Source organism: Callorhinus ursinus, unplaced genomic scaffold, assembly GCF_003265705.2.
Source record: "Callorhinus ursinus isolate GAN/ISIS: 27379988/994484 unplaced genomic scaffold, GSC_fseal_2.0 scaffold86, whole genome shotgun sequence".
Lineage (NCBI taxonomy): Eukaryota > Metazoa > Chordata > Mammalia > Carnivora > Otariidae > Callorhinus > Callorhinus ursinus.
The window spans coordinates 783,604-810,435 of record NW_027397148.1 but is presented as its reverse complement, the minus strand read 5'-3'; the positions used below and the strand labels follow the sequence as shown (position 1 = coordinate 810,435).

General features: G+C 39.7%; 1 protein-coding gene across 24 annotated transcripts in view; it reads left to right on the top strand.

Annotated features, from left to right (window-relative positions):
• LDLRAD4 (low density lipoprotein receptor class A domain containing 4) overlaps positions 1 to 26,832 on the top strand; it is a 450,420-nt gene that overhangs the window by 121,844 nt on the left and 301,744 nt on the right. The window contains exon 1 of one of the 24 annotated variants that reach the window (XM_073888060.1): positions 22,300 to 22,319. The exons of the other annotated variants lie outside the window; for them this stretch is intronic. The gene's annotated coding sequence lies outside the window, so the exon portion shown is untranslated. Of the gene's footprint in view, positions 1 to 22,299; positions 22,320 to 26,832 lie in introns of those variants that run through there. 24 annotated transcript variants of the gene reach the window in all.

Sequence of the window (26,832 nt, the reverse complement as noted above, 5' to 3'; positions counted from 1 at the left end):
TGGCTTGTTTCCTTTTGGTTACTATGAATAATGCTATGAACATTGGTATACACATTACCTGTTCAAATTCTGCTTTCAGTGCTTCTGGGTTATGTACGCAGAAGTTGAATTTCTTGAGCATATTGTAATTCTCTGTTTCATATTCTGAGGAACCTCGGTAGTGTTTTCCATAGCAGCTGTACCATTATTCATTCCCACCAGCAGTGTACAAGGGTTTCTGTTTCTCCATGTCCTTACCAACACTTGTTATTTTATTTTTTTCTTTTCTTTTTGATAATAACCAATCTATTGGGTATGAAGTGGTCTCTCACTGTGTTTTATTTTGCATTTTCCTAATGATTTATGATGTTGAACATCTTTTCATGTGCTTATTGGCCATTTGTGTATCTCTTTGGAGAAACATCTGTTCAAGTCCTTTGCCCATATTTTAATCAGTTCATTTGCTTTTTGTTTGTTTTTGGGTTGTGGGTATTTATATTTTGGATATCAATCCTTATCAGAAACATTATTTGAAATATTTTCTCCAATTCTGTGGGTTTTCTCTTCAGTCTCTTGATACAAGTTTCCTTTGGTGTACAAGTTTTTAAATTTGATGAGTCTGATTTATCTATTTATTCTTTTGTTGCCTGAATTTTTGGTGTGTTGTCTAAAATCATTACCAAATCTAATGTCATGTAAAACTTTCCTCCTATGTTTTCTTCTAAGAGTTTTATATTTTTAGTTCCTTATGTTTAAATTGATTCATTTTGAGTTACATTTTATTTTATAAAAATTTTTAAGTGTTATCTATTTAAGTAATCTCTACCCCCAATGTGAGGTTTGAACTCATGACCCCAAGATTGAGAGTTGTGTGTTCTTCCAACTGAGCCAGGCGGGCACTTTAAGTTAAATTTTATATATGGTGTTAAGTAAGGGTCCAACTTCATCTTTTGCATGTGGTTATTTCATTTTCCCAGTTGAATCCTTTGCCAATTGCATGGTCTGGGATCTCTGTCCCATTGGACTATATGTATTTATGCCAGTACTACACTGTTTTAATTCTTGTAGTTCTGTAGCAAGTTTTGAAATTAGGAAGTGTGAGAACTCCAACTCAGTTTTTCCTTTCTAAGATTCTTTTGGCTCTTTGGGGTCCTTTGATATTTTATATGAATTTTAGAATAGATTTGTCTATTTCTGCAAAAAACATGATTGAGATTTTGATAGGGATTGCAATGAATGTGAAGAGTCACTTTGGATAGTATTGACATCTTAACTATAGTAAGTCCTCTAATTTATGAACATGAGATGTCTTTCCATTTTTTAATTTCAGCAATATTTTTTAGTTTTCAGTGTACAGATCTTTCATTTATTTAAGTTTATTTCTAAGTATTTTATTCTTTATTCTTTTTGGTGCTATTGTAAGTGGAATTGTTTTGTTAATTTCCTTTTTGTTTTGTTCATTCTTAGTGTATATAGATATGTGCCTATAGATATGCAACTGAATTTTACGTGATTTTGTGTCCTGCAACTTAACTATTTTCATTTATTAGTGCTATTGGTTTTTCTTTTTTTGTTTGTGTGAAATCTTCAGGATTTTATGTGTATAAGATCATGTCATTTGTGAACAGAGATAATTTTACTTCTTTTTTTCCAATTTGGATGTCTTGTATTTTTTTTTCCTGCCAAATTGCTCTGGCTAGGATTTCCAGTACTATATTAAATAGAAGTGATGGCAGTCGGCATCCTTGTCTTGTTCCCAGTATTAGAGGAAAAGCTTTCAGTCTTTCACCATTGAGTATGATATTAGCTGTGAGTTTTTCATAAATGGACCTCTCTAATGTTGTAGTATTTCTTTCTGTTCCTAGTTTGTTGAGTATTTTTATCATGAACAATGTTGAATTTTTTCATGCTTTTTTCTCTATCAATTGAGATGATCATGTGATTTTTTTCCCTTCATTTTGTTAATGTAATGTATTACATTGATATAATTTTTATTGATTATGCAAACAGTCCTTGCATTCAAGGAATAAATCCTACTTCATCATGTTGTATAATCCTTTTAATATGCTGTTGAATTTGGTTTGCTGGTATTTTGTTGAGGGTTTTTGCATCAATGTTCATAAGGGATAGTGGTCTGTAGTTTTCTTATAGCGTTTTTTTCTGCTTTGGTTATTAGTAATTCTTGTGTCATAGAATGAGTTAGGAAGTGTTTCCTTATCTTAGGTATTTTGGAAGAGCTTGAGAGGGATTGGTGTTAATTCTTTAAATGTTTGGTAGAATTCATCCGTGAAGACATCTGGTCCTGGGCTTTTTTTAATGGAGGTTTTGGATTACTGACTCAATTGCTTTACTTGTATAGGTCTTTTCCTATATTTTCATAATTCAGTCTTTGTGGGTTATGTATTTCTAGGAATTTGTCCATTTGCTATCCAATTGGATACCATCAAGGGGTCCAATATGTGGCATATAATCCTCTTATAATCCTTTTTATTTCTGTCAAACTGGTAGTAGTGTTCCCACATTTACTTTTAATTTTAGTATTTTGAATCTTTTCTTTTTTTCTTGGATAGTCCAGCTAAAAGGTGTGACAATTTGGTTGATTTTTTTCAATGAATCCTTTCTTGGTTTTGTTAATTTTTCTCTAATGTTTTTCTATTCTCTCTTTCATTTATCTCTTACCTTTATTATTTTTGTCCTTCTAGCTTTGAGTTTAATTTGTTTTTTTTTTTTTTTTCTTTTTAGTTCCTTAAGGTGTAAGGTTAGGTTGATGATCTTAGATGTTTTTAAATATGTGTTTATAGCTATAAATTTCCCTATTAGCATTGCTTTGCTAATTTCATGTTTTGGTATGTTGTGTTTTATTTTCATTTGTCTCAAGATATTGTCTGATTTCTGTTATGATTTTTTTCTTTGACCCAAATAATAGCATATTATTTAGGTTCCTCAACTTTGCAAATCTTTGACTTTTCCTTGTGGTATTGATTTCTAGTTTTTTTTCCATTGTGGTTGAGAAGATACTTTGTATTATTTCAGTCTTTAAAAATTCACTGACTTGTTCTGTGGTTCTATCAAATGTTCTGTCACGAAGAATATTCCTGGTGCACTTGTAAAAAGTGTATTCTGCTGTTGTTATGTGGAGTATTTTGTATATGTCTGCTCTGGTACAGTTGGTTCTAGTTTTGAGTCATCTATTTCCTTATTGGTCTTCTTCGTATCCACTATTGAAGTTGGGGTAGTGAAATTTCCTATTATTGTAGACTTGTCTAATTTCTCTCTGCAATTCTTTTTTTGTTTTTAAAAAGATTTATTTATCCATTTGAGAGAGAGAGAGAGAGAGTGCAAGTGTGAAGGGGAGGGGCAGAAGGGGAGGGAGGAAGAGAGAGTCTCAAGCAGACTCTGCACTGAGCACAGAGACTGAGACGGGGCTTGATCCCAGGACCCTGAGATCATGACCTGAGCCAAAACCAAGAGTCAGACATTAACTGACTGAGCCTCCCAGGCACCCCTCCCTCTCATTTTTAAATAAGGCAGTTTGCCAGATACAGAATTTTTAATTGATACATTTTCCCCCTTTCATCATTTAAAATTTATCATTGCACGGTGTTCTGGCCTGCCAGGTTTCTTCTGAGAAATCTCCTGATAATCCTGTTGAGGATCTGTTTTATGTCATAGGTTGCTTTCTTCTTGCTGCTTTCACAATTCTGTCTCTGATTTTCAAGGGTTTGATTATATTCTGTCTTGGTGTGAGTGTCTTTGTGTTTAACCTATTTGGCGTTTGTTGGGCTACTTGGAGTTGTAGATCTGGGATTTTTTTTTTCTCAAATTTGGGAAATTTTTGGCTATTATTTCTTCAAATAATATCTACCCTTTCTTTCCTTACCCCCTGGGACTCACATAATGCATATTTTGGTCCACTTGATAGTGTCATATAAAGTTCTTTAGGCTGTGTTCCCTTTTCTTCAATTTTTTCTCCTCAGACTTGATAATTTCAAATGACCTGTCTTCAGGTTATCTGACTCTTGTACCTGTTGAAGTTTGCTATTAAAACTCTCTAGGGAATTTTTCAATTCACTGATGTATTAACTGGACAAACATATGGAGAAATGAGGTGGCCTTTTCTGGATATGTGTCTTGCTTCAGCGTATGTGTGCTTTCTTGATTTTCCCATATATGTGGCTGCTTTTCAGTGTCTTAATTTCCTATGATTCTCCCTTTGATTTCCTCTCTTGGCCTTTCATTTTTTATTGTATGCCTCTCTGTAAATCTCTTGCACAAGCATTTGTGTGTCTTGTAATCTCCCTGCAGGTTTTATTGCTGCTTCCTCTTTCCTAGGAATTTTCCTAGCCTTAGATCCAAGCTGTGTTGCCTTTTTGCTGTGTGAGCTCTGAGTTAGGTGGCACAAAAACCAATCCTTTATGCAGTCCCCAGACAGATTGGAATTTTGCAAAATAGGTCTGCTCTGCTCCCTCTGTTTCAAGAGAGGAAATTGGGAATTGGGCTGCCACCTCTTCCGATAAAGGCCACGCCAGACTGGGAAGGGGTTGGGTCATGGGTGAATAAAAGTGCCAGGAAATTTCCTACTATTTTGAATGTAGCTTCTTGTTTGGTCCTTTGCTTGGTTGATGTAGACTTTTGTTTTTCTATAGCTCCTATAAAATTAAGGTAGCTGGTCTGAAGTTGTGTCTGCAGGTGAACAAGGGCTTGGAGTCTCTTAGTTAGTCTGCTTGTTGCTGACATCACTTCTCCAGAAGTTTGTCCAGTTAATACATCAGTGATTTAGCTCAGATGACTAAAAACATTTAAAGTTTAACTTATCCAACTATTTTCAGAAATGGAATTGAAATTGTCAACTTTTTACACTAAAATTTCTCATATTGAAGTTTTCATTGTGCTGGTATAAGTGCAATGCAACTTCTTTTTTATTCACAAAAAGGGGATTTACTTTTAGTACTGGTATGAATTTTTGTATGATTTTGGGGCAGTCAGCATGGAATGGCCATAAAATGGGAATCTTTTCCCACTGCTATTGGGTTTACACTCTTTAATTTTCACATAGGCTACTGTGATTTAGAAATTATATTTGTTTGTGTGATGGAAAGATGTAGAGAATTAGAGGCAGTGAACTGATTTATAGCCTGTTAAATCAAAGTGCCAATATCGCTGGGCCTGTGATGACTTAGGTACTATCCTTCTTGAAGGAAGGGGAATGGATAAATGACCATCTGAGCCTTCTGATTGTGTGATTCAGAGATTATTCATCTGGTGTTTTTAACAGACCTAGAATCTGTTAATGGATGTAAAGCAAACTTTCTTGTAAAATATACTCCAAAATCATTTTGCAGAGGATTTGCTAAAGTCTTCCTCAGTGTACAGTTTGCCTCTCAATACTGATTGAAAGGTAGGAGTGCATGTTGTTAGGTAATGATAGATGTACTATAGGCCTTTATTGAGTCCTTTGGCAGTTTAGGGTGGACCTTGTGCCCAGAGGCCATCTCAGTGTCAGCAATACTCATCTTCATGGAGGTTCTTCTCTGGAACCCGCTGTCAAACACCAAGTGACTTAATTGGACCCCTGAAACTGAAATGAATGGAAAGAGGTGCTTGTTTCCACCTCACTTCCATGCCTTTTTGACACGTTGATAATAAATATATACGTTCAGTGTGTAGATTAAGGTTGTCATACTGTCACACTGTGGCAAAGAATGTTTGGCACAATGTCACAGGGGAACTTTAGAGGCTGTGGATGCTCCTCCAGTTAGTCTATGTTGTCAAGATTTTTGTTTGTCTGTTTCATTTAATCAGACCTTACCTATTCTTTTCATCTATAATTGGACAGTCCAGACAGTGCTTAAAATGTAGGAAGACTTGGAGACTTGATGAATCTGGAGGTCTAGTGAGAAGCCAACTTGATCTTTCCATTTGGATAACTTGGATGATTCTTGAGATGCTGTTTAATAGAAGGCTCAGGTAATCAACTAGCAAAAGAAATTAGGACCCTTTGCTCTTTGTCTTTTCTATGGAGTTGATATTAGAGCCAGTTATTAAGGAATCTTATGAGGGAGTTAGTGGCTCATCCACATTAAATAATGAAAGATGTTGGGACATGCTGGTGGCATTTAGTGTTTCTAGAATGACAAAATGTTTAATCATGATGATTTATGGAGACCTCTTATACCTATCAGTAATTCATTTCTCTTATGCTGAAGTCACTTTCATCACTGCAAAAGTGACTTTTTCTTTTCAAGTTTTAAGTTGGTTTTCTTTTTCTTTCTTTCTTTCTTTCTTTCTTTCTTTCTTTCTTTCTTTCTTTCTTTCTTTCTTTCTTTTTTTTTCTTTCTTCTTTCTTTCTTTTAAAGATTTTATTTATTTGAGAGAGAGAGCACGAGTTGGGGGAGAGGCAGAGGGAGAGGGAGGGGGACAAGTGGACTCTCTGCTGAGCAGGGAGCCCAATGCAGGGCTCTCAGGACCCTGAGATCATGCATGACCCGAGCTGAAGGTCAGGTATTTAACTGACTGAGCCACCCAGGCACCCCTTTAGTTGGTTTTCTAGAAGCAAAGCCTGAGACAGCAATACAGTTGCAAGTGATTTATTGAGGACATATTCTCAGGAATAGGGGGTTGAGGAGAGCAGGATTGGGCAGTAGGGGAGGAGCTAAGCAGGTAAGTGGTCTCAGCCAGAGTCTTACTTTAGCATCATCCTCTGGGGACTCCCCAGCGTGAATTGGTCTAACCATGAGGGAAGGTGGTAGGGCTTTTGTACTCATTATCAGTCACTTTCTGGCTACTGGTTGCCCGAGGGCTGGAGGTGCTGAGGTATGGGGTGGGCCATTAGCATAACCTCTGGGGGTGGTGGCTTCCATTCAGCCAAGGAGAATTTCTTTAGAAGGGGTGTCTGTAAGCTGTTGGGAGCCAGCACCCACAGCTGCTCAGGATGGGTGCAGTGCCAATAAACCAAGTATGCAATAAACTCAGATGATGTAAATGCATTGTTTTGAGGTAGTTTAGCATATTTAATTGAAGGAAAGAACCCTCTGATTGTCCACTCTTACTATCTGTTTTATCCTAAGTCGAGTGGAAAAGACGCAGGGGTATAGAAGGAAGAAAAAACTAAGATAGGCATTTTATTTAAAACTAAAAATAATTTCTCTTCTAATTTCTAATTTACTGTAAGATAAAACACAGATAACAGAAACATAGAAAAAATTTATAGTTCAGCAAATTATCCTATGGTGAAAATGCCTGTAACTACCACTAATATCAAGAACAGAACTTTGCAGGGTGCCTGGGTGGCTCAGTTGGTTAAACGTCTGCCTTTGGCTCAGGTCATGATGCCAGCATCCTGGGATCGAGCCCTGCATCGGGCTCCATGCTCAGCATGGAGCCTGTTTCTCCCTCTCCCTCTGCCTGCCTGTCTGCCTACTTGTGATCTTTTTCTCCCTCTCTCTCTCTGTCAAATAAATAAAATCTTAAAAAAAAAAAAGAATAGAACTTTGCTACCCACCCAAGAAGCTCCTGTAAGTGCCCCTTTCCCTTCTCTTTTTCCATCTTCCTTACAAAAGTAACCACTGTCTTGTCTTTATAATAATGACTTATTGGCATTTCTTTATGATTTTATCATCCAAGTTTAATTTATAATTTGATCTTTTTCTATATTTAAATAGAACATGATAAGTCTTTTAAGTTTCTTTTAATATATAGGTTTTCCCTTTATCCCTTTGTTTTCCTTGAAGTTTATTTGTTAAAGACGTGGGACCTATTGACCTATAGTTTCCTTCACTTTGGATTTTGGTACTTGCATTGATATAGTGCAATTCAGCATGTTTCTCTGTCCTTTATAATTCCTGTAAATTGGTAGCTGTATCCAGAAGGTTCAGAATTTGGTCTAGAAGATGATTTGTGTTCTTTCATCAGGAGACATGTAATGTCTGCTTGTCCACCTTTTTTTAAATATTATGTTCCTAGCTCCATTAGTTTATTGGAGGCTATAAACTAGTCATGTTGTAATTACATTTTTTTTCTTGTTAGCTGGAACATTTTTGTAAGGAGATGCCTCCCCTCATCTACCATTTGGTTACCCAGTAGTACAGTTCATTTAAATACTTGATGTTCCTTTTAGTCACCAAGTTTCCCTGTCATCCTGCAAAGATGACTGATTAGTTTTTAAAATATAGTTACAAACTTAAGGCTTTATTTTATTTTTTTGAGATTTATTTATTTATTTTAGAGAGAGAGAAAGAGTAAGAGAGAGTAGGGGGACAGGGAGAGTGAAGGAGAGTCTGAAGCAGATTCTGGGCAGAGTGTGGAGTCTGTTCTGGGGCTCAGTCTCACAACCATGAGATCACAATCTGAGCCAAAACCAAGACTGGGTGCTCAACCGACTGTGCCACCCAGGTGCTCTCCATTTATGGATTTAAACAAATGGGTTTCAGTCCATTACAATTGTTATTATTGAAGTTAAAAATGGTTCCATCTTTGACCAATGAGAATCTCTTCCAGTTTTTTGCTGAGTTCTTTTGACATGACCATAGTAGTCTTTGATGATTTTCTTGCTATCTGTTGTGACAAGATATTCCATGTTCATCTTGTACATTTTCTTTATTTTTTTAAGATTTTATTCGTTTATTTGACAGAAAGAGAGAGAGGGTGTGCACAAGCAGAGTGACCTATAGGCAGAGGGAGAGGGGGAAGCAGACTCCCGCTGAGCAGGGAGCCCGATGCGGCGCTTGATCCCAGGACCCTGGGATCATGACCTGTACCGAAGGCAGACGCTTAACCATCTGAGCCACCCAGGCGCCCCCATCTTGTACATTTTCTGCACTAGACCTGGAACCAGCCATTTTTTCAAAAAGCCCTGGCTTCTTTAAATGGGAAGTTGCTCTTTTTTTTTTTAATCTTGTAAGTAGTTTATTTGAATAAAACCATTGAAATGGCCATTAAAATGATCTGGAATAAACTAATCAGTCTAAAAGGAATTTACGGCATCACTGTATTTATACAAGAGGAAGCAGCAAAGGTGTACATTCAGAAGTGAATATAACATTGTACAATCAATTCACATTAAATACCATAAAAGTAAATAGTAGGAATGCAGCATTATATACATACTATTGAAAAGGAAAAGGGAACATTTACACAGTTAAACTTTTTTATAACATGTGAATTTTGATCAGCATTGTTTAAGTTAGCAAAAAGCCTCACGGTTTGTAATGAAGTGACTGTGTGCCCCAATCTGACCACCACTGAAACTGAGAAGGTCCCTTCCCCACTTTATGGCTTTTTTCTTGACATCCCTCTAAAAAGAGACCAAAGCGATTATGGAACTGACTCATGCCTGGAGTAATGATAAAGTACCATGGACATGACAACAAAAGCCAAAAGAAGCATCTACAATTGTTTTACCTTTAACTGCTGATGTCACGTACAATACCTTACAAGTAAGCATCGTTGTGCATTCAGGAGTTGACTGTACTAACCTCTGTAAAAATTTAGGAATGAGCACATCTGAGTATATGGATACTTCCTTATCTTACAAAGTCAAATCAGGCATTTTCTACTGTAAAATTTTTATTTCTGTGTAAAACAAAGACAGAACCCCATGTAGTTCAAACAAGGAAAACAGATGCCAAGTTCAAAGCACTATTAAGTCATGAAACAAAGAAGAATCTGAGGTAGAAGTCAGGCAATATAATCTACAACCTTTTTAGGGGCACACTGAACCATCACATCTCTAGTAAGAGCTCATTTTTTAAAAAAAGTCACAAGTTCCAAAAAGTTAATAATCCACACTCTGAAATCAGATGTAAAACTATGACCAACAGAAGATACACACAAACTTTTGTCATGTTAACAGAGGAAATGGTTTTACTAAAAGCTGCTGACATTTCCATCAATAGTAACCATGGTGTCCATATTGATGGGGGGGTAGTAAGGTTCTTGTCTGTGCTGCGGGTAATTGTTACCCCAGGATTGTCCATGCCACTGATTGGATTGTCACTTGGCCACCACCGTCTGCTGTCCCTACCTCTAAACTGTTATCTTGCAACCGATTGCCTCTCTTTCTCTGGTTCCTACCAGCTCTGCTATTCCATTCCTCAATGATTGGAGGGCACTCAGGAGGGTGTTTCAGGTATTCCTGGTACTCCTTGTCATCTTCTGTGAATCTACTGGCAAACATCTTCAAAATTGGGAACAGCTTCAGAAGTGTCTGTCATCCTGAAATTCCCAGCAGTCTGAGGCAGCTGCAATGTTTAATGTTTATGTTGTTTTGATCTCCGGCCCACACCGTGGCCAAAGGATCTCCCACTACTTAGCTCTCCAAGGTAACGGAGAGGAAGTTGCATTTTTTTTTTTTTAAGATTTTATTTATTTATTTGAGAGACAGAGAAAGCATGAGAGGGAAGAGGGTCAGAGGGAGAAGCAGACTCCCTGCTGAGCAGGGAGCCCGACGTGGGACTCGATCCTGGGACTTCAGGATCATGACCTGAGCTGAAGGCAGTCGCTTAACCAACTGAGCCACCCAGGCACCCAGGAAGTTGCATTTTAAGAACATAATCTAAGTGCTAGGGATGCTCACAGATACTAGGTTATTGTTTTTAGGCCTTTTCAGTGAACAGAGCGAGGCATATAGCACATAGTGCAAGATAAAAAAGGTCTTGTGATTTTATCTTAATATATTCAATTCAAATTTAGGATTTCAGGATTACTGGGTTTTTATCAACATTTTTTGTATTACATTATCTCCTTTCTACACTGAGAGTCCTGGTTCTCAAGGACGTGAGGAATGATGAAATTAGTATATCTTATGCTTACTCCTTTGATTTATCTCATTTTACATGTACAGCAGAGCTAGAAGAAAAATACTAACACTATAACCACCAATTATGAATTCTAAAAAGTTTATTACAGAGGAAGGGATATTCTAACTCTGTCCCCATTAGAGTTTTTCAGTAATTGAAGTTTTGAAAAATGATGCTAAGGTCTGAATGTTTGTGTCCCCCTAAAATTTATATGTTGAAATCCCAGCCTCCAAGGTTATAGTGTTAGAAAGTGAGGCCATAGGGAGGTGATTAGAAGGTGATTAGGTATGAGGGTCAAGCCCTTCTGAATGGAATTATTGCCCTTAAAAAGGAGACACGAGAGAGTTAGCTCACCCCTTCTACTATGTGGGGTTACAGTGGGATCATGGCTGTTTTTGAGGTAGTGTGGTCTCATGAGACACCACACACTGACTCTGTCAGCACAAAGATCTTGGACTTCTCAAGTCTCCAGAACTATGAGAAATAAATGTTGGTTATACGTCACCCCGTTTATGGTATTTTTGTTATAGCAGCCTGATGGACTAAGACAGATGGTCTATATTTCCATGTGGAAACAGTAAATATATTATAAAAGGGTCATAATTCGGAATGACATTGATAGGCTAGAAAAATTACGCCAATATGATGCAATTTGACAAGGATGAAAATGCAAGTTTGCATTGTATTTTAGCTTAGAAACAGAGTTACATAATTTTAGGATGGGAAAGTGAAAAGGATTAGATGGAGAAAGTGTTAGTAGTAAAATAAAACATGGAGAAAACTGGAAACTATGATGTATGTTAAGAAAATGAGGCAGCTGAGAAAGACAAGTATCATATGATCTCACTGATATGAGGAATTTGAGAAACAAAAGACAGAGGATCAAAGGGGAAGGGAGGGAAAGATGAAACGGGACAAAACCAGAGAGGGAGACAAACCATAAGAGACTTTTAATCTCAGGAAACAAACTCAGGGTTGCTGGAGTGGTGGGGGGTGGGGAGGATGGGGTGGCTGGGTGATGGACATTGGGGAGGGTAAGTGCTATGGTGAGTGCTGTGAATTGTATAAGGCTGATGAATCACAGACTGGTACCCCTGAAACAAATAATACATTATATGTTAATTAAAAAAAGAATATGAGGCAGCTGAAAACAAACAAAACCCCACCATCAAATTTTCATGCTGCAGTCATAAAAGCCTAGTGTCTAATCAGTGCCTGTGATTTCCCTGAGGAAACCCACATTGGTCAGGCCTCATCTGTGTTCAGTTTTAGGTTTCATGCTAAAGTATGGACAATGACACACTCAAAAATTTGGGCATCATGTTGCATGAGAAGTAAATTGAGGAACCGAAGGATGGAAAGGGTTCCATGTTTGTCAAACACAGGCCTTCAAATAAATGGAGCAGTTCTTTGGTGAAGGGGGAAGTGGGTTTTAGCATTGCTTGAGATTATCATTCTAAAGCCTGTGAGTACATGGTATGGGGAAGCAAAAGTCTGCTCCATTGTTGGGAGGTGGCTTCTCTGACAGGTGGAGTTGTCCAACAGTGGGATGGACTTGTCAAGTAATGAGCTTCCTTGCCTTTTTTTTTTTTTAAGATTTTATTTTTAAGTAATTTCTACACCCAACGTGGGGCTTGAACTCAAGAGCTGCATGCTCTATTGACTGAGCTAGCTGGGTGCCTCGAGCTTTCCTGTCTTCACAATTGTTTAAGCCAGTTTATAAGCAGAGTCCTATGGTTACCTGCTAACTCTAATACTCTGCTATTCAATTTACTATGTAATAATAGCAAGGAAGGATTTTTTTTTTTAATGGCAGATAAATGTGATTGTGAACTCATTTCTGAGAATTTAATTTTCCTGGAGTTGTCTCTTGTGGACACCTAATAAGGAGACACTGCCAGTTGACTTAGATATTGTAATCACATAGATGATGAATAATATGAACATTGGTACTTCATCAGAAATATTGTCCTGAAGAATTAAAACTTTCTGGTGACAGCTAAATTAAACATATCTTTGTGCAAGCCAACCATAATAACTACAGAGGGTAAAGATTCCTCCAACCTGTTCATCCTCAGATGACACTACTCTTGAGATTGACTTGTGTGTTTCAAAGATTTCCTTTCAACCAACAGGTGTATGGTTAAGGCACAGCTGGAAATTGATTAGTTTTTTTCTGACTGTTGTTGGCCTTTGAAATCAATGAGACTTAATGTGTTTGCAGTTTCTGATGAATGTGAGTTGTGGGTAGGCCATAGAATCAAAAGACTTAAACTTCACACTTTAGCGAGTCTTGGAGAATGGTGTCTCTCTTGAGTGGTAACTGAGGTGTGGCTCCACCCCCCACCCCCAAGATCCCATCCAGGCTCTCCTTACCCAAGCAGGCTTTCCATTTTCTTGATTTCTCTTATTATCAGTGGAGAAAAAAAATCACATCTCTGAACCACTTTGGAAGCAGGTTTATTTTAGGGTCGGATTAAGAATAAATATCCTGTAGAGCTTCTCTTCCCAGAAAAATGTGTTCTCTGCTCTCAGGAAGGTTGTAATTTAATTGGAGGCACAGCAAGATAAATACAAGTGAAGAGATATGCAGCATTATAATGTACCCAGCAAGGACAGTTGTCATTATTTATCAGTGATAATTCTGTATAGTTTTTGGTCTCCATGCTATCATGTGTTTTATCCTGTTAGACCTTGGGCCTCCATTATAGATATCAGTACTAAAATAAGTAAGTATGACAAAAGTTGTCTGCAATTTTAAGTCATGGAATTTCCAGGTCATACTTAGAAAATGATCATGAATTGCTGTGAAAGGAACATAAGTAAGTATGTGGATTTTCCAATTTCTGCCCTTAAATGTACTGGCCATTTAAATTTATTTACAAAGATAATTTGGTTCAAAAAATTCTCTAGTATCATTACTCAAAAGGTAAACTGAGAAGTAGGGCGGTTGCACTCCTCATACAAAGCCTCTCAGGAGTGGAAACTGAGTAAAAAGAGAAAGACTAGCATGTGCTGCTTTTTCATAATGCAAGTTAGAGGGTCTATGAAAGTGTCTGTTCCTGGACCCAGCGAGAATTTCTGAGATTTTTTTTGGTCCCGTCTTTTCCCTCCTTTTCTCCCCACTGAATTTGGCCCTTCTTTCCCCAAGAGGAAGTGGCAAATGGTTGGGAAATGGATAAGACAACCCCACCAAATTTTGCATTAAGAATTGCCTGGGTGGCCAAAGAACAAATAATCCAATCAAGAAATGGGCAGAAGACATGAACAGACATTTTTCCAAAGAAGACATCCAAATGGCCAACAGACACATGAAAAAGTGCTCAACATCGCTCGGCATCAGGGAAATCCAAATCAAAACCTCAATGAGATACCACCTCACACCCGTCAGAATGGCTAAAATTAATAAGTCAGGAAACGACAGATGTTGGCAGGGATGCGGAGAAAGGGGAACCCTCCTACACCCTTGGTGGGAATGCAAGCTGGTGCAACCCCTCTGGAAAACAGTATGGAGGTTCCTCAAACAGTTGAAAATAGAGCTACCCTACGATCCAGCAATTGCACTACTGGGTATTTACCCCAAAGATACAAATGTAGGGATCCGAAGGGCTACATGCACTACAATGTTTATAGCAGCAATGTCCACAAGAGCCAAACTGTGGAAAGAGCCAAGATGTCCATCGAGAGATGAATGGATAAAGAAGAGGTGGTATATATACACAATGGAATATTACGCAGCCACCAAAAGGAATGAGGTCTTGCCATTTGCAATGACGTGGATGGAACTGGAGGGTGTTATGCTGAGTGAAATAAGTCAATCAGAGAAAGACATGTATCATATGACCTCACTGATATGAGGAATTCTTAATCTCAGGAAACAAACTGAGTGTTGCTGGAGTGGTGGGGGGGTGGGAGGGATGGGGTGGCTGGGTGATAGACATTGGGTAGGGTATGTGCTATGGTGAGCGCTGTGAATTGTGCAAGACTGTTGAATCACAGATCTGTACTTCTGAAACAAATAATGCAACATATGTTAAGAAAAAAGAAAAAGAAGAAGATGGCAGGAGGGGAAGAATGAAGGGGAGTAAGTCGGAGGGGGAGACGAACCATGAGGGACGATGGACTCTGAAAAACAAACTGAGGGTTCTAGAGGGGAGGAGGGTGAGGGGATGGGTTAGCCTGGTGATGGGTATTAAAGAGGGCACGTTCTGCGTGGAGCACTGGGTGTTATGCACAAACAATGAATCATGGAACACTACATCAAGAACTAATGATGTAATATATGGTGATTAACATAACAAAAAAAAAAAAAGAATTGCCTGGGTGGCTCGGATGGTTAAGCGTCTGCCTTCGGCTCAGGTCATGATCCCGGGGTCCTGGGATTGAGTCCTGCATCGGGCTCCCTGCTCCTTGGGAGCCTGCTTCTCCCTCTGCTTCTCTCTCTCTCTCTCTCCGTCTGTCTCTCATGAATAAATAAATAAAATCTTAAAAAAAATTTTTTAAAAAAATTGCCTTTCTAGGGCGCCTGGGTGGCTCAGTTGGTTAAACATCCGACTCTTGGTTTTGGCTCAGGTCATGATCTCAGGGTCCTGAGATTGAGCCCCGAGTTGGGCTCTGCGCTCAATGGGGAGTTGGCTTGAGGATTTCTCTCCCTCTGTCCATCTCCTGCCCCATCCCCCCACTCCCCATCAAATAAAAAAAATCTTAAAAAAAAAAAGAATTGCCTTTCAGAAGAAAAAGAAAAAAAGAATTGCCTTTCAGGTTTGCACCAAATATTTGGATATTGAATGTATTTTGTAATTATTGGCTTATAGAGAGAGGGAGTGGAGATAGTAGCACATGCTTAAAGTTTTGAGTACCAAGCAACCCCCTGTGAAAGGAGCTCAATTGCTCTTCAAGATGATTGTCGATGTGGCCTCAGGGCTTCCCTTTTGTTGTTCACTAAGAATATGCCTCTGAATGTAAGTTACCATTCTTCTGTCATTTTAATATACACAGCATGCCAACTTTTCTAGTGATAAATTCTAGTAGGGGAGAGAGAGTGGGTTTGAAGAAGAGTGCGTTTATCTTTCCTTAAATTCTAAGCGCTTCTTTTTGCACTTCACTTTGAGGGGGGTGGTTCTGTGGCTATAAGCACAACCCCTCAGACAGGACAGCCAACATCACCGTGGCCCTGAGCCAGATTGGTATTATCTCATCTGCCAAGAGATTAGAACATCACCTTTCTGGGCCTCTCCATGTGGGTTCTTTCATTGGCTCATGTGCTTGTCATCTCATGAGTTGTCTGGATGACATCATCGCTACCTCATCCGTGCCAGGCATTATCACTGTAGTGAAGTCTACACTGACAGGGTTGAAAAGGGCCTGTTTGATAGATGAAAAATAATGAGTTGCATTTTTCTCATTAAGGGCATCTCCTAGCATGATGTCAGCTACACACTGTGTTGTCCCATGTGAGGGTTTTGCCCCTGGTCAATCAGAGCAGGGTCATGGCAGAGCCAGGCATGCCTGATCCCATTCCTGTCAGCAGTGGGCTTTGACATAGTTGGCACATCTTGACTATGGTGGTTTAATGGGTAAAGGGAGCAAAAACTTGTGATCGTTATCCACGGAGGTGGATGGGCAAGGACATGTATTTGGAATACAGTGTGAACAGAGATGTTAAGAGAAAAGAGGCGGTTTTTAGAATTTGTTGTAGTTGCTTTGCCTTGTACACCGACATTTCTGTTGAGGCCAGTTGTGTGCTGTGCTAGCTTATGTAGAACTGTCTAGTATAAGTTGTGTTATTCTCACGGCTTGTACTAGAACATTTCTTGGTTTTTCTGCACGTGAGTCACAATTTTACTTTCATATATTTGTGTCAGTGTAGTGTTCTAGTGACCTTATCAATCAGAGTCTTTTGCAGTCCAAATAAACCTTATAGTGTGGAACTTTGGAATAGACCAGTAAAGTTTGTAGGTAGGGGGACTGACACATAGGAGATCAAAGTATGATTTGGAGCAGCTATTTGGGAATACCATCGAGCCAATGTGGTATCGCCCTGTGATTATGAAACACCGCCCTGGCAGGGTACATCCCAGGTGACCTTCAGATCTCAGTCTACTTGCTTCAGGTCTGTCTGCTTGCTTCAGGTATGCACCCACATGTTTCAGCTGGGATTGAGTAGAAATATAAACACATCTTAGAAGACAAACTGAATAAAACAAGTAGAAAATTCAAAAAGTGAAAGTAACAGAAAGCAGCTTGATAGATCTAACAGTATGGAAACCAATTTAATAGAAATGAAAAGGGGAAGGCAAAGATGATAAACATCATAAATTATTCTTGAGTGGAGATTTAGTATTGTGTTAAGGGCAGGAAGGTTCCTTCTGACTTCCATTATGAAAATTACATGAGAAGTCTGTGGATCACTGGATAGGAGCTTGTTGAATACTTCTATGCCTTCAGAAAAGAGCTTAATTGGAAAACTACAATTTTTTCCTTTCTTTGCTTGAGATATGAGAGCCTGACTCATCTTTTGGGAAAAACTAATCATGTTTCTAACCAGTTCTGTGTGCTGTAGTTATCAGGTTAATCACAAAAATGTCAGCTGGTGGAAAGGCTTGAGAATAAGAAGAATGGAGAATGGGGGTGGATGGGCAGGCTGTGAGTTGCTTCCCTTAATGAAAGTCTTTAGGATTGACTGCACCAAAGGAAAACGACATTAGAAATTAAAATGCAGATTTCTCAAGTGTGCCTGATGTGGTTTAATTATTCCAACACCAAAAAGAGCTTTGTCTAAACAGAACAAAACCTGTTATGCATTATGTCAGAGGGGCTAGGAGTCAGCTCTGAGGACAGTTTTGCATTTTTAACTATCATGTTGTCTTTGAGTTTGTGTTGGCTTATGACCTAGACTTTTAGGAAGTGTTTTGACAGCTGACAATGATAATAGTAGTTCTCATTTCCACAATAAAATATGTAGTGTCTGGAGTAGTACTGTAATAAAAATAAAATAAATATTGGTTGGGGTCTCATAGATACCTTAAGTCTTTATAATTATAATTAAGTCTCATTTTAAAAAATGTGCAACATTTTAATTGCTAGATTAACAGCATTAGAGTACTCTTTTAGGTGGAATTGTAATATGATTTGACGCTTTACTTTTTGTGACGCCTGTCAGTATTAAAAGTCTCTGAATAATTCTTTGTACTGTGCATGTTCTTTGCTGACTCTCTTTTAGACCTGATCCTGTTATCAGCAAGGGGTGAAGATGAGTTTTATTCTAAATTTTATTAGATTGTCTTCAGATATACTGAGGTCATATAAATATTCTGTTCCAAAGAATAATTAACATAGAATGAGTTTTAACATATATTAAATGAAAGCATTATACAGTAATCTCTGTGGTATGATACTATTTTTTGTTAAAAAATATATATGCATATTTAATCTGAAGGATATATACCAAGATATTAATATTAGTTTTGATGATGGGATTATAAATATTAAGTTTTTATATTACTTATCCGTATTTTCCATTCTTTCCCACAATGAATATTATTGCTTTTTTTCAAAGAAATGTTCTTTAATGACAGGTATTATTTGATTTTTTTGTGTAGGGGCACATGTTATACAAATAGCAAGTCTTTTTAAAAATCCTCCTCAGTGGATGCACTTTGTTCTTTTTCCTGCATAACTAAAGACAGTGATGCTTTGAATAGTATTATGTTTGCAGGCTTCTCTCAGTAATTCCTCACTGAAGAAGGAAAGGAAGGGAGCAAGTAACCCCGTAGGCAGGTATTAAACCATGTACTTGCTGTGTTTGAAGTGTGTGAAATGCTCTGAGGGAGTAGATGCAAGGAACATAGGGCAGTGTCCTTGCCCATCAGCAGTTTATAGTCTGACTGGGGAGACAAGGTGTACCCTCAAAGCAGTTAGTGAAGGATACAGTATGTGGTTGTACGTTGTACAGTACAAGTAGTTAGAAAAGCTGCTCATCCTCATGGTCTAGTACTGGGCCCTGGGATGATTAGGGCCTAGGAATATTGCCTCCTGAAGTGTAGAAGACTGAAGAGCTGGTTCAGAGAGTATGGGCTCTGGATTGTTTGGTTTGCATATCAAAGACTTGCTCCTAGACAAGTCATTTACTATCTCTAGGAATTAGCTAGACCTGGGAGGGGAATTCTCTTTCTGGTCAGTGAGGCTCCCAAGATATCAAAGCTTCGTAAGATAACAGAAAATAACATGATTGATACAGTCTTGGGCTCTAGTTTTGTGTTTGTTGATTTACAGTATTTCAATTGTATTTTAACTTTTCTTCTGTGCTATGTGTTTAATTCTGATAATCTTGTGAATTAATAAGCTACTTAAAAAAAAAAAAGAAAAGCTGCTCAAGATGTGATGCAGACAGTGGGTGTGAAGCACATAGGAAGGGAAAGGTGAATGTAGGTAGGAGTCACTGAGGAAACTCTTTAGTGTTGTTTTGTGTGTTCTTCCCCCTGGAAGACAGGTGTCTGTCCTTGGAAAGGTCTCCTGCATAGCAGCACCCTTGGTGCTCCAGCATCAGTCCTTTGCTCTTTACCTCGAGCGTTGGCTCTACAAGAGTTGTTAAAAAAGAAAGGTCTCTTAACTAAACCGAGTACTGTGTTCTCCTAGGTACACGGAAAACTTTGTTTCCCTCACACATCTTCATTAATGCCACAGAATGGAAGCTGGGCTGCGAGAAACAAGACAGATAATTCTAGCACAAAGTCAGGCTGCTTTTAACTCTGTGATCACTGTTACAGAAATAATAATTTTCAATATTTGTAGTACTTTGTAGAGAGTGGTGAAATTCCTTAAAACCTGCTCCACCTTTTTTTGCTCATAAGAAAAATTCAACAGTGTCACTTAGAAGACAGCCTGTGCATATGAATACTCTCCACTGACAGTTTTCCTTTTCTGATAATTCCCAGTTTGTATCTAGACATGGGGAAATGTCATAAGAATAAATTGACTTGATTCTGAAATACACTTCCTGTAAAAACCCATTTGATTGAAGTCATTTCATTCAAAGGGCTGCCTGTCTCAAGTAACAAAGATTCCTTAGCTGGGTTTTATTATTTTTTTGACTGTAAGAATATACTGATTATTTGAAATTCAAAGTAAATATCTGTTCCTATAAGTTCTGAACTCACAGTGAATTGAGAGTTTATCTCAAAGTTGATAAGTGTTCTGCGAGAGACCCTTGTTGCTTTTAAATGAAGGAGAGAATAATCCACAGCACAGTTGCTTTCTTACACTGTCTCCCTAAAGACAGTTAATGGAATGATTCACAGATCCTTCTGTGGAAAAATCAGTCTTGCTGGATGTTCAGCTAAAATTAAATATTTGACCTTTGAAGGTTAGTATTTTTTTATCCCTGGATTGACCATTTTATAATATAAGCCCTTAGAGATCAGGGTCTATAATATATTTATTTGATATTATAAACTTCAACGTGAGAAAAAAAAGTCCTTCTGAATAAATATGTGGGTTGTTTGATCTTTAACATCTGAATTCCGTCTTTGGTTTAATCCCTCCTTAAAAAAAAAAAAGAAAAGAAAACACCTTCATAGCTCCTTGCTTCAAGTAGCAAAAATACTTGACATTCAAGTCCCATTTTTAAGGCAAAATTGATGACTACTGGCCTTGTCTCCTGAACCTCTGTCTGTAAATGGCTTCTCCGGGAATCTGGGTCATGACTGATCTTTATGGTAGGTATCTGAGAGAACCTCTTTGTCCTTTTAGGGTGTGTCCTTGGGGTCACTGCTGATAACAGATCTCTGAGTGAGACTCAACAAGGGTTAACCCATACACAATTACTGTTTTTATAACATCATTCAGAAGTGGAGGACATTTCCTGGTTATCTGATGCAGTCCTGTCTGATGGATGAATTCCTCTTCAGTACCCTTGACATGTGGTCATTCAGCCTTTCTCCAACAGCTGCAGTGATGGGGAGCCTACTGCTTCATAAAGCAGTCAACTTCAGTTTCGCATGGTTCTAAATTATTTAAATTTATTTCCTGTCAATGAGTTCGAAGCCAGATTTTTCACTTAGTGGTCCTAGTTCTGATCATGAGAGCCATGTACTGCAATCCTATGTGCTGTCCACGGGAAAGTCCTTTGGCTATGTGAAGGAATGCATTATAACCCACTCCAGGCCCAACAAATCACAACCTGTGATAGAACTTGGAACCTTTGTTTTAAATAAACTCCCCAGATGGTTTTGATCCATGTGCAGAGTCTGAGAATCACTGCGTGGGTGGGAGAAACCAGTGGCTTGGGACAACGTGAGAAGGCTGTGTGTCAGGTGGTGTGGACAGCTGGTGGGATGTAGTGGGTCTGGCAGAGGAGGGCACATAAAGTTTAAGAAGAACTCCCACAGATACAGGAACTAGCAGGCAGGGAAGGAGGTAAAAGGGGTCTCAGGCCCAGACTTGGGTGGGTCATTCCTTGGGACAGGAAGGAGCCTGGTGATTTTAGGGGCAGGGAGCAGGCCCAGTGTGGCTGATTGTAGGACTGGATAGAGGGCAGGTCAATAGTCTGGAAAAGTCAGACTGTAAAGGACTCTGTTGGTCACACTCAGGAATTACATATTACACTGCAGGTATTGAGGAACCATTCAGTTTCCATCCAGGAAAGCTCTAAAGAGAGGGGTTTTACAGAAACATAGCCCTGGCAGTGTGAACAGAGTGGACTGAAGGGGGTTGATAGGTATATGGGTGGCTGAGGGTCAGAAACATAAAGCATTTGGGATGACTTAAAACCTGCTGTTTTAAGTCAGGGTGTATAAAAAGAGAAGGAACAGCTTTGTTTGGGAAGAAAGGGTTGTCTTTGATGTCTTAAAGTTGGGTATATTTGAGGGATATGCAAGTGAGACTATCTAGGGAGTGGATTTGGAGCTCAGGAAAAGTTTTCTGAGCCAAAGTTACAGATTTGGGGTTATCAGTTCATAGGTGGTTGCGAAGATAAGTCTCTAGTGGGAGAAGCTGAGGGGCCTGACAATGGGACTTCGGGGACACCAAAACTTAGGGGATGAGCAAAGGAGGAAGAAGCAACAAAAGAAAGAGAGGAAAAGTAGACATGTAAGGAGGGGACCAGGAGAGGGTAAGGACCTGGATGTCTGGTGCACAGTGGAATGGGGAGAATGCATGTGGCAGTTCTGGCCATGAGAAGTGTGTGTTGCCCCCTGGCCCGGACCCCTCTCAGCTGTGGCTCCTTAATCACCCAGCCTATATCAGAATTTAACTTTACAAATCATATCTGAATTGAACAAATATTAAAAACATAGGTATAAGGCCGTTTTTTCTCATAAAGCAACTATGATTTTTTTCACCTGTCACCTGTGTGTGGTCCCTCTGTACTGTCCATCTGTCTAGGTAGATGAGAGCCTGCTGTGTGCCAGGTGCTCTTCTAGATGCTTCCATGGCACTTACCTGATTTACTTCATTTATATTATTTCTCTAGGCACTTCCTCTTAGGTGATTTGGGGCCAGCTTGTTGAGGAACACCTGAAGTTTTGGATTGTGTGCCTGGCCAAGGTCCTGTTTGAACCTTATAGAAAATATTCATAAGTGGTTTAATTTGTGCTCTTTACAAATTTCTTCTTTCATACATTTTGTGGTGGAAAGCGACTCTGCTAGGGTTCTAGTTCAATCTTTCCCTTTACCTGTGAGGAAACTCGAGACTAGAGAAGTTGTGCAAGATCATAGGGAGGGTGACAGGAGCCCAGGCTTCAATGAACTGAGTTGTCTTCACTCCTTACCAGCCAAGCACAATTTCCTACCTGTCTGTCTGCATTCTAATTTTATTTATCTATCTGTCTGTTTATTTATTACCTTTTCCCTTTTGAAACCTGAATTTGTTCATTTAGCAAAGTGCTAGAACTTTTTTGTCCCATTTATGTTTTTACCCTTTCTGAACGATTTTAGTTGGAAGAGGTAGAGGACAAACTGGCTTTCTTTGTTTTGTAGTATTTCTTGTTTATTGTTTGTTATCATAGGTGCTGGATCCATCTGCACAGGTTCTGGGTAGACATGGTCTCATGGAGTATCTCCTGAGGGTGGGAAAGGTCCCCACCCCCACCCCAAGGCAGGGGAAGGGGCATTTTTTCTTATTTTGTGGTGGGGATGTCTGCGGATGCTACAGCCCTAACCCTGCTTCTCTGGAGAAGCCAAGTTGGTGTGGTCCAAAGAGGCTGGCTTTCCATTGGAAAGAGCTCCTATAAGTCAGATTTTGTTACAGTCTTACCTCGCAGAGGCTTCTCTGACCCCAGTCTTACCTGTCTATAAAGGAGGAATGGGTAAAATTATTTGACTGTGGGGGAAAGACCAGCCTTATAATAGATATGAAGCAGTATTACAATAAAAAGAAATATATACACATACCAATTTTTATTTTAGAATGTTACTTGAAATACCTATCAGGATTAAAAAGTGACCACAGGGTGTTCTGTAAGATGAACTCTTTGACAGTCTGAAGTTCTGTGACTCAGGGAGTCCATGGTGGGGAGTGTCTGGAGGTAGCCACCCAGAGCTGATCACCAGGGAGGCAGGATTGGAAAGGAGCAGAGCTGCTTTCCCTCAAAGAGTGTGCCCCTTCTTAGCCCACATCTCCCTCAGGGGCGCAGAGGTATTTAGACAGCAAATATGGCAGGAAGCCAGGTGTGCCATGAACAGGAGTGGGTTTGGGGAGGGGCATTAAGGTTCAGGTTCAGGGCAGGGTAGAGGCTCTGAGATGCCCTTAGCTCTGCTAATCATGTTGCTTACTAGTGATATGCAAAATGATTATATAGCCGTGCGCCAGCTTTGGCAATTCCCTCTTACTTTTCATCTGAAATACTTACATTTCAGGGGCGCCTGGGTGGCTCATTTGTTAAGTGTCTGCCTTCGGTCAGATCATGATCCAGGGTCCTGGGATCAAGCCCCACATCAGGCACCTGCTCGGCAGGAAGCCTGCTTCTCCATCTCCCACTCCCCCTGCTTGTGCTCTCTCTCTCTGTCAAATAAATAAATAAAATCTTTAAAAAAAATTGAAATACTTACATTTCTGAAAGCTGGGAGGGTTAATATAGGAAGGAAGGGATAGAATCTCCATGGCAAATTCGCTGTAGCAGGGAACATTGTTTCCAGGCTCTAATAAGTTTACACATTGGATTTGAAAACACTAATGAGGTTTTACCTGTGCCAGCGATTTGTCAGTAGCAACAACTAGGGCAACTCCTGTTCCTTCTTGTCTCTTTGGATAGTAATATCCTCTTTGTCCATAGAGAGAAACAGATAGGACTTTCCTTGTGGGTGTGGATTGGGTCAGAAGGGTGGGCTTGCCCAGTATGAGAAGATATTTACTTGCTTGCTCAGAAGTTCTCCAGTTCCAAAGGCAAGGACAAGGAGCTAGGCTGTCCTGTGCTTTAATCGTACCCAGTCACTTCAAAAGTAGGTCCACCTCGCTTTCCCACCAGTGGCTCATGCAGGTGAGTAACCTGCATTTGCTCATCAAGTGATGAGTTTCTCTTACCCCAGGCATGTGGGCTTGAGCAGGCTCAGCCGGAGAGAATGCTTTTGGGTGCTCAAGGACTAGATGGAATCACAGTACATTGTCTCCAGGAGCTTACCAGATACAGATTTTTAGTTTTTTTTTTTTTTTTCCCTCAGTAGTGGCTTTATCATTTGTAATTGCGTTCTTTCTAATGTTTATTAAAACTTCACAAGCAGCGTCAGTCACCTGTTGGATTTTGGAGTGAATTTGTCATCTTGGTGAGATGAACCTAATATGTGTGCCTTTCCCCCCCTCAGTGCCATGGGTTAATTCATCATTATTGAAAGACATGTTCTAACTCTATCTCTCTTTCTGCGTCTGTCTCCATACACACATACTTGTGTGTGTACCCTGTATGTATAATGTGTAATGTACAACATATGACACATATATAGCTTGTATGTAACTATACATTTTTTGTATATCACAAAGATGTATTTACCAGAGTCCTTATCTTGGGAGCTGTCTTTGACCTTGGTTGCTATCTGTTCTCCTTTCTGGTCACCCTGCTGGTTAGTGTTGTGACTTTGTGTTCTGGTGGGGTGGAGGGCCAATGGAGAAGGAGGAAAGTGTTATATGCCATAGTTGTTTTTGCCAGAGGAAGAAGTCAGTTGTGCATATGTCCAGCAGTGAACTGGACACCAGGATGAAGAATGGAGGGCCAAGGCAGGCTGTAGCACAGTGTACTTTAACCAGATGCCGATACCGGGCTCACATAGATAGGGCATGTGTGAACTGAAGAGCAATGACCACTCACCATTCTTCTAAGAGTAGTTTTGTCTTTTTCCATTGAGTTAAATGCTTATGGAGCACTTCTTACCTCTGGAGCCCTGTGTTTGGAGCCAGAGTGATACGCATTTATTGCCCTCAAGAAGCCAGTCAACCTGGTAGTGACAGAAACTATGCTGGAGTAACAGGTGCTTTAAGAAAGGGCTATGTGTGGCAGGAGCCCCCAGAGGCATGAATCCCAGGTTGGTTGTGAGTGTGTGTGGGGGGTGGGGGTAGGGGGAGGTGCTGGTGAGGGCACTGCTGGCAGGGACACTCCAGGCACTGGGGCTGGCCCGTGGCAACTTGTGGAGCTGCTCGGGGTGGCTGGAACATGGGGCTTGCACTGCAGCTGGAGGGAGATGAGTATGGGAAAAGGAGGCAGCAGCTGGATCTCGAAAGGCCACAGAGGCTTCGGAGTTTGAACTATATCCTGTAGGCAGTGGGGAGCCACTGAAGAATGTTAAGCAGGAAAGCAGCCTGATCAGATTGGCATTTTAGAGAGCTACATCTGTGCCCTCAGACCTTTGATAAATGCTCTGACGACCTCTTAGTAAATATGGAAAATGAATGTCATATTCTGTAGATAAATATCCTGTCCTTGAGTGTCTTTTCCTCAGATGACAGTCTTCTAGTAAATACTGAGTGGGCTTACACAGTTAGACTGCCTCTCCCACGTCTTCTGCCTCACCCTTAAATCAGGGGTAATTGTGAAGATCATCCCTTTCAGCCCAGCTCTGCTCCCTAGCCAGGCTGGCTGCTCAGGAGCAGGGCTCACTCGGGCTTGGAACCGTGGCAGGTTCTGGGGAGTTCTTAAGCTCTTGTCACTAGAGTATGTCTCCATTAGTATGAAGTAGTTAGTACATGGACATTTTTAGTATTCCGCCAACACACTAATTATATTCCTGGTTACAAGTGACCTTTCACACAGGGAGCTATGGTGATGATCTGTATTAGTAGCATAGTATTTCTCAGTAAGAAGTGAATTTTATGTCCTGACCATGATTCATAGTAAGAAATAAATGTTGCATTGTGACACAGCATGCACATACCAGTCCTCACATATCTGTCATTGTACAGAAGTTTCTTGAGGCAATACTCACTCTTACTTTCTGAGATGTACTCTCTTTCCTTCTCTGTTAAAAAAAATGTACTGGTTATGATTCACGACATTAATTTCACAGCCCACTAGTGGGTCACAACCCAGTTTCAAAACATTGTCCTGTAGGACCTTACAGTCCTGGGTGTAATAATGGACTTGTGGCCTCTGCTCATATTCTAGTGGGCACAGACAGGAAAAGGCAAGAGTGGTCATGGAGAACTATGACGGGTTTCACTGAGAATCTAGGCTGGGATTAAACACTGTCATCAATGAGCCGCATGTGAACACATTATTTGAAAACTAGTTTTATGGCTTTTGTTTACTTGAGTTGACTGTGTTGACTTCCTTAATGATTCCCATTACAGTGGTGCTCTGTGTAAGGCACTTTACATGGACCCTATAGAGTTTAGTATTTGCATCACCCCTGTAAAGCAAGTTTCATGATTCACAGTACTAAAAACACAAAAGATGATGCCCTTTCCATTTCATCTACTGCCAGAGTGGCTGAAAGAAACAGCTTGGAATGGTCCAGGGAGCTGGCCATTTTCTGTGACATCAGGCGTTACCTTGTTTTTAGATGTGGGTGATGTCTACTTCATGGTTTTTGATCTTTCTACCTTTTCTCATCAGATTATGCTAACAAGATTTTT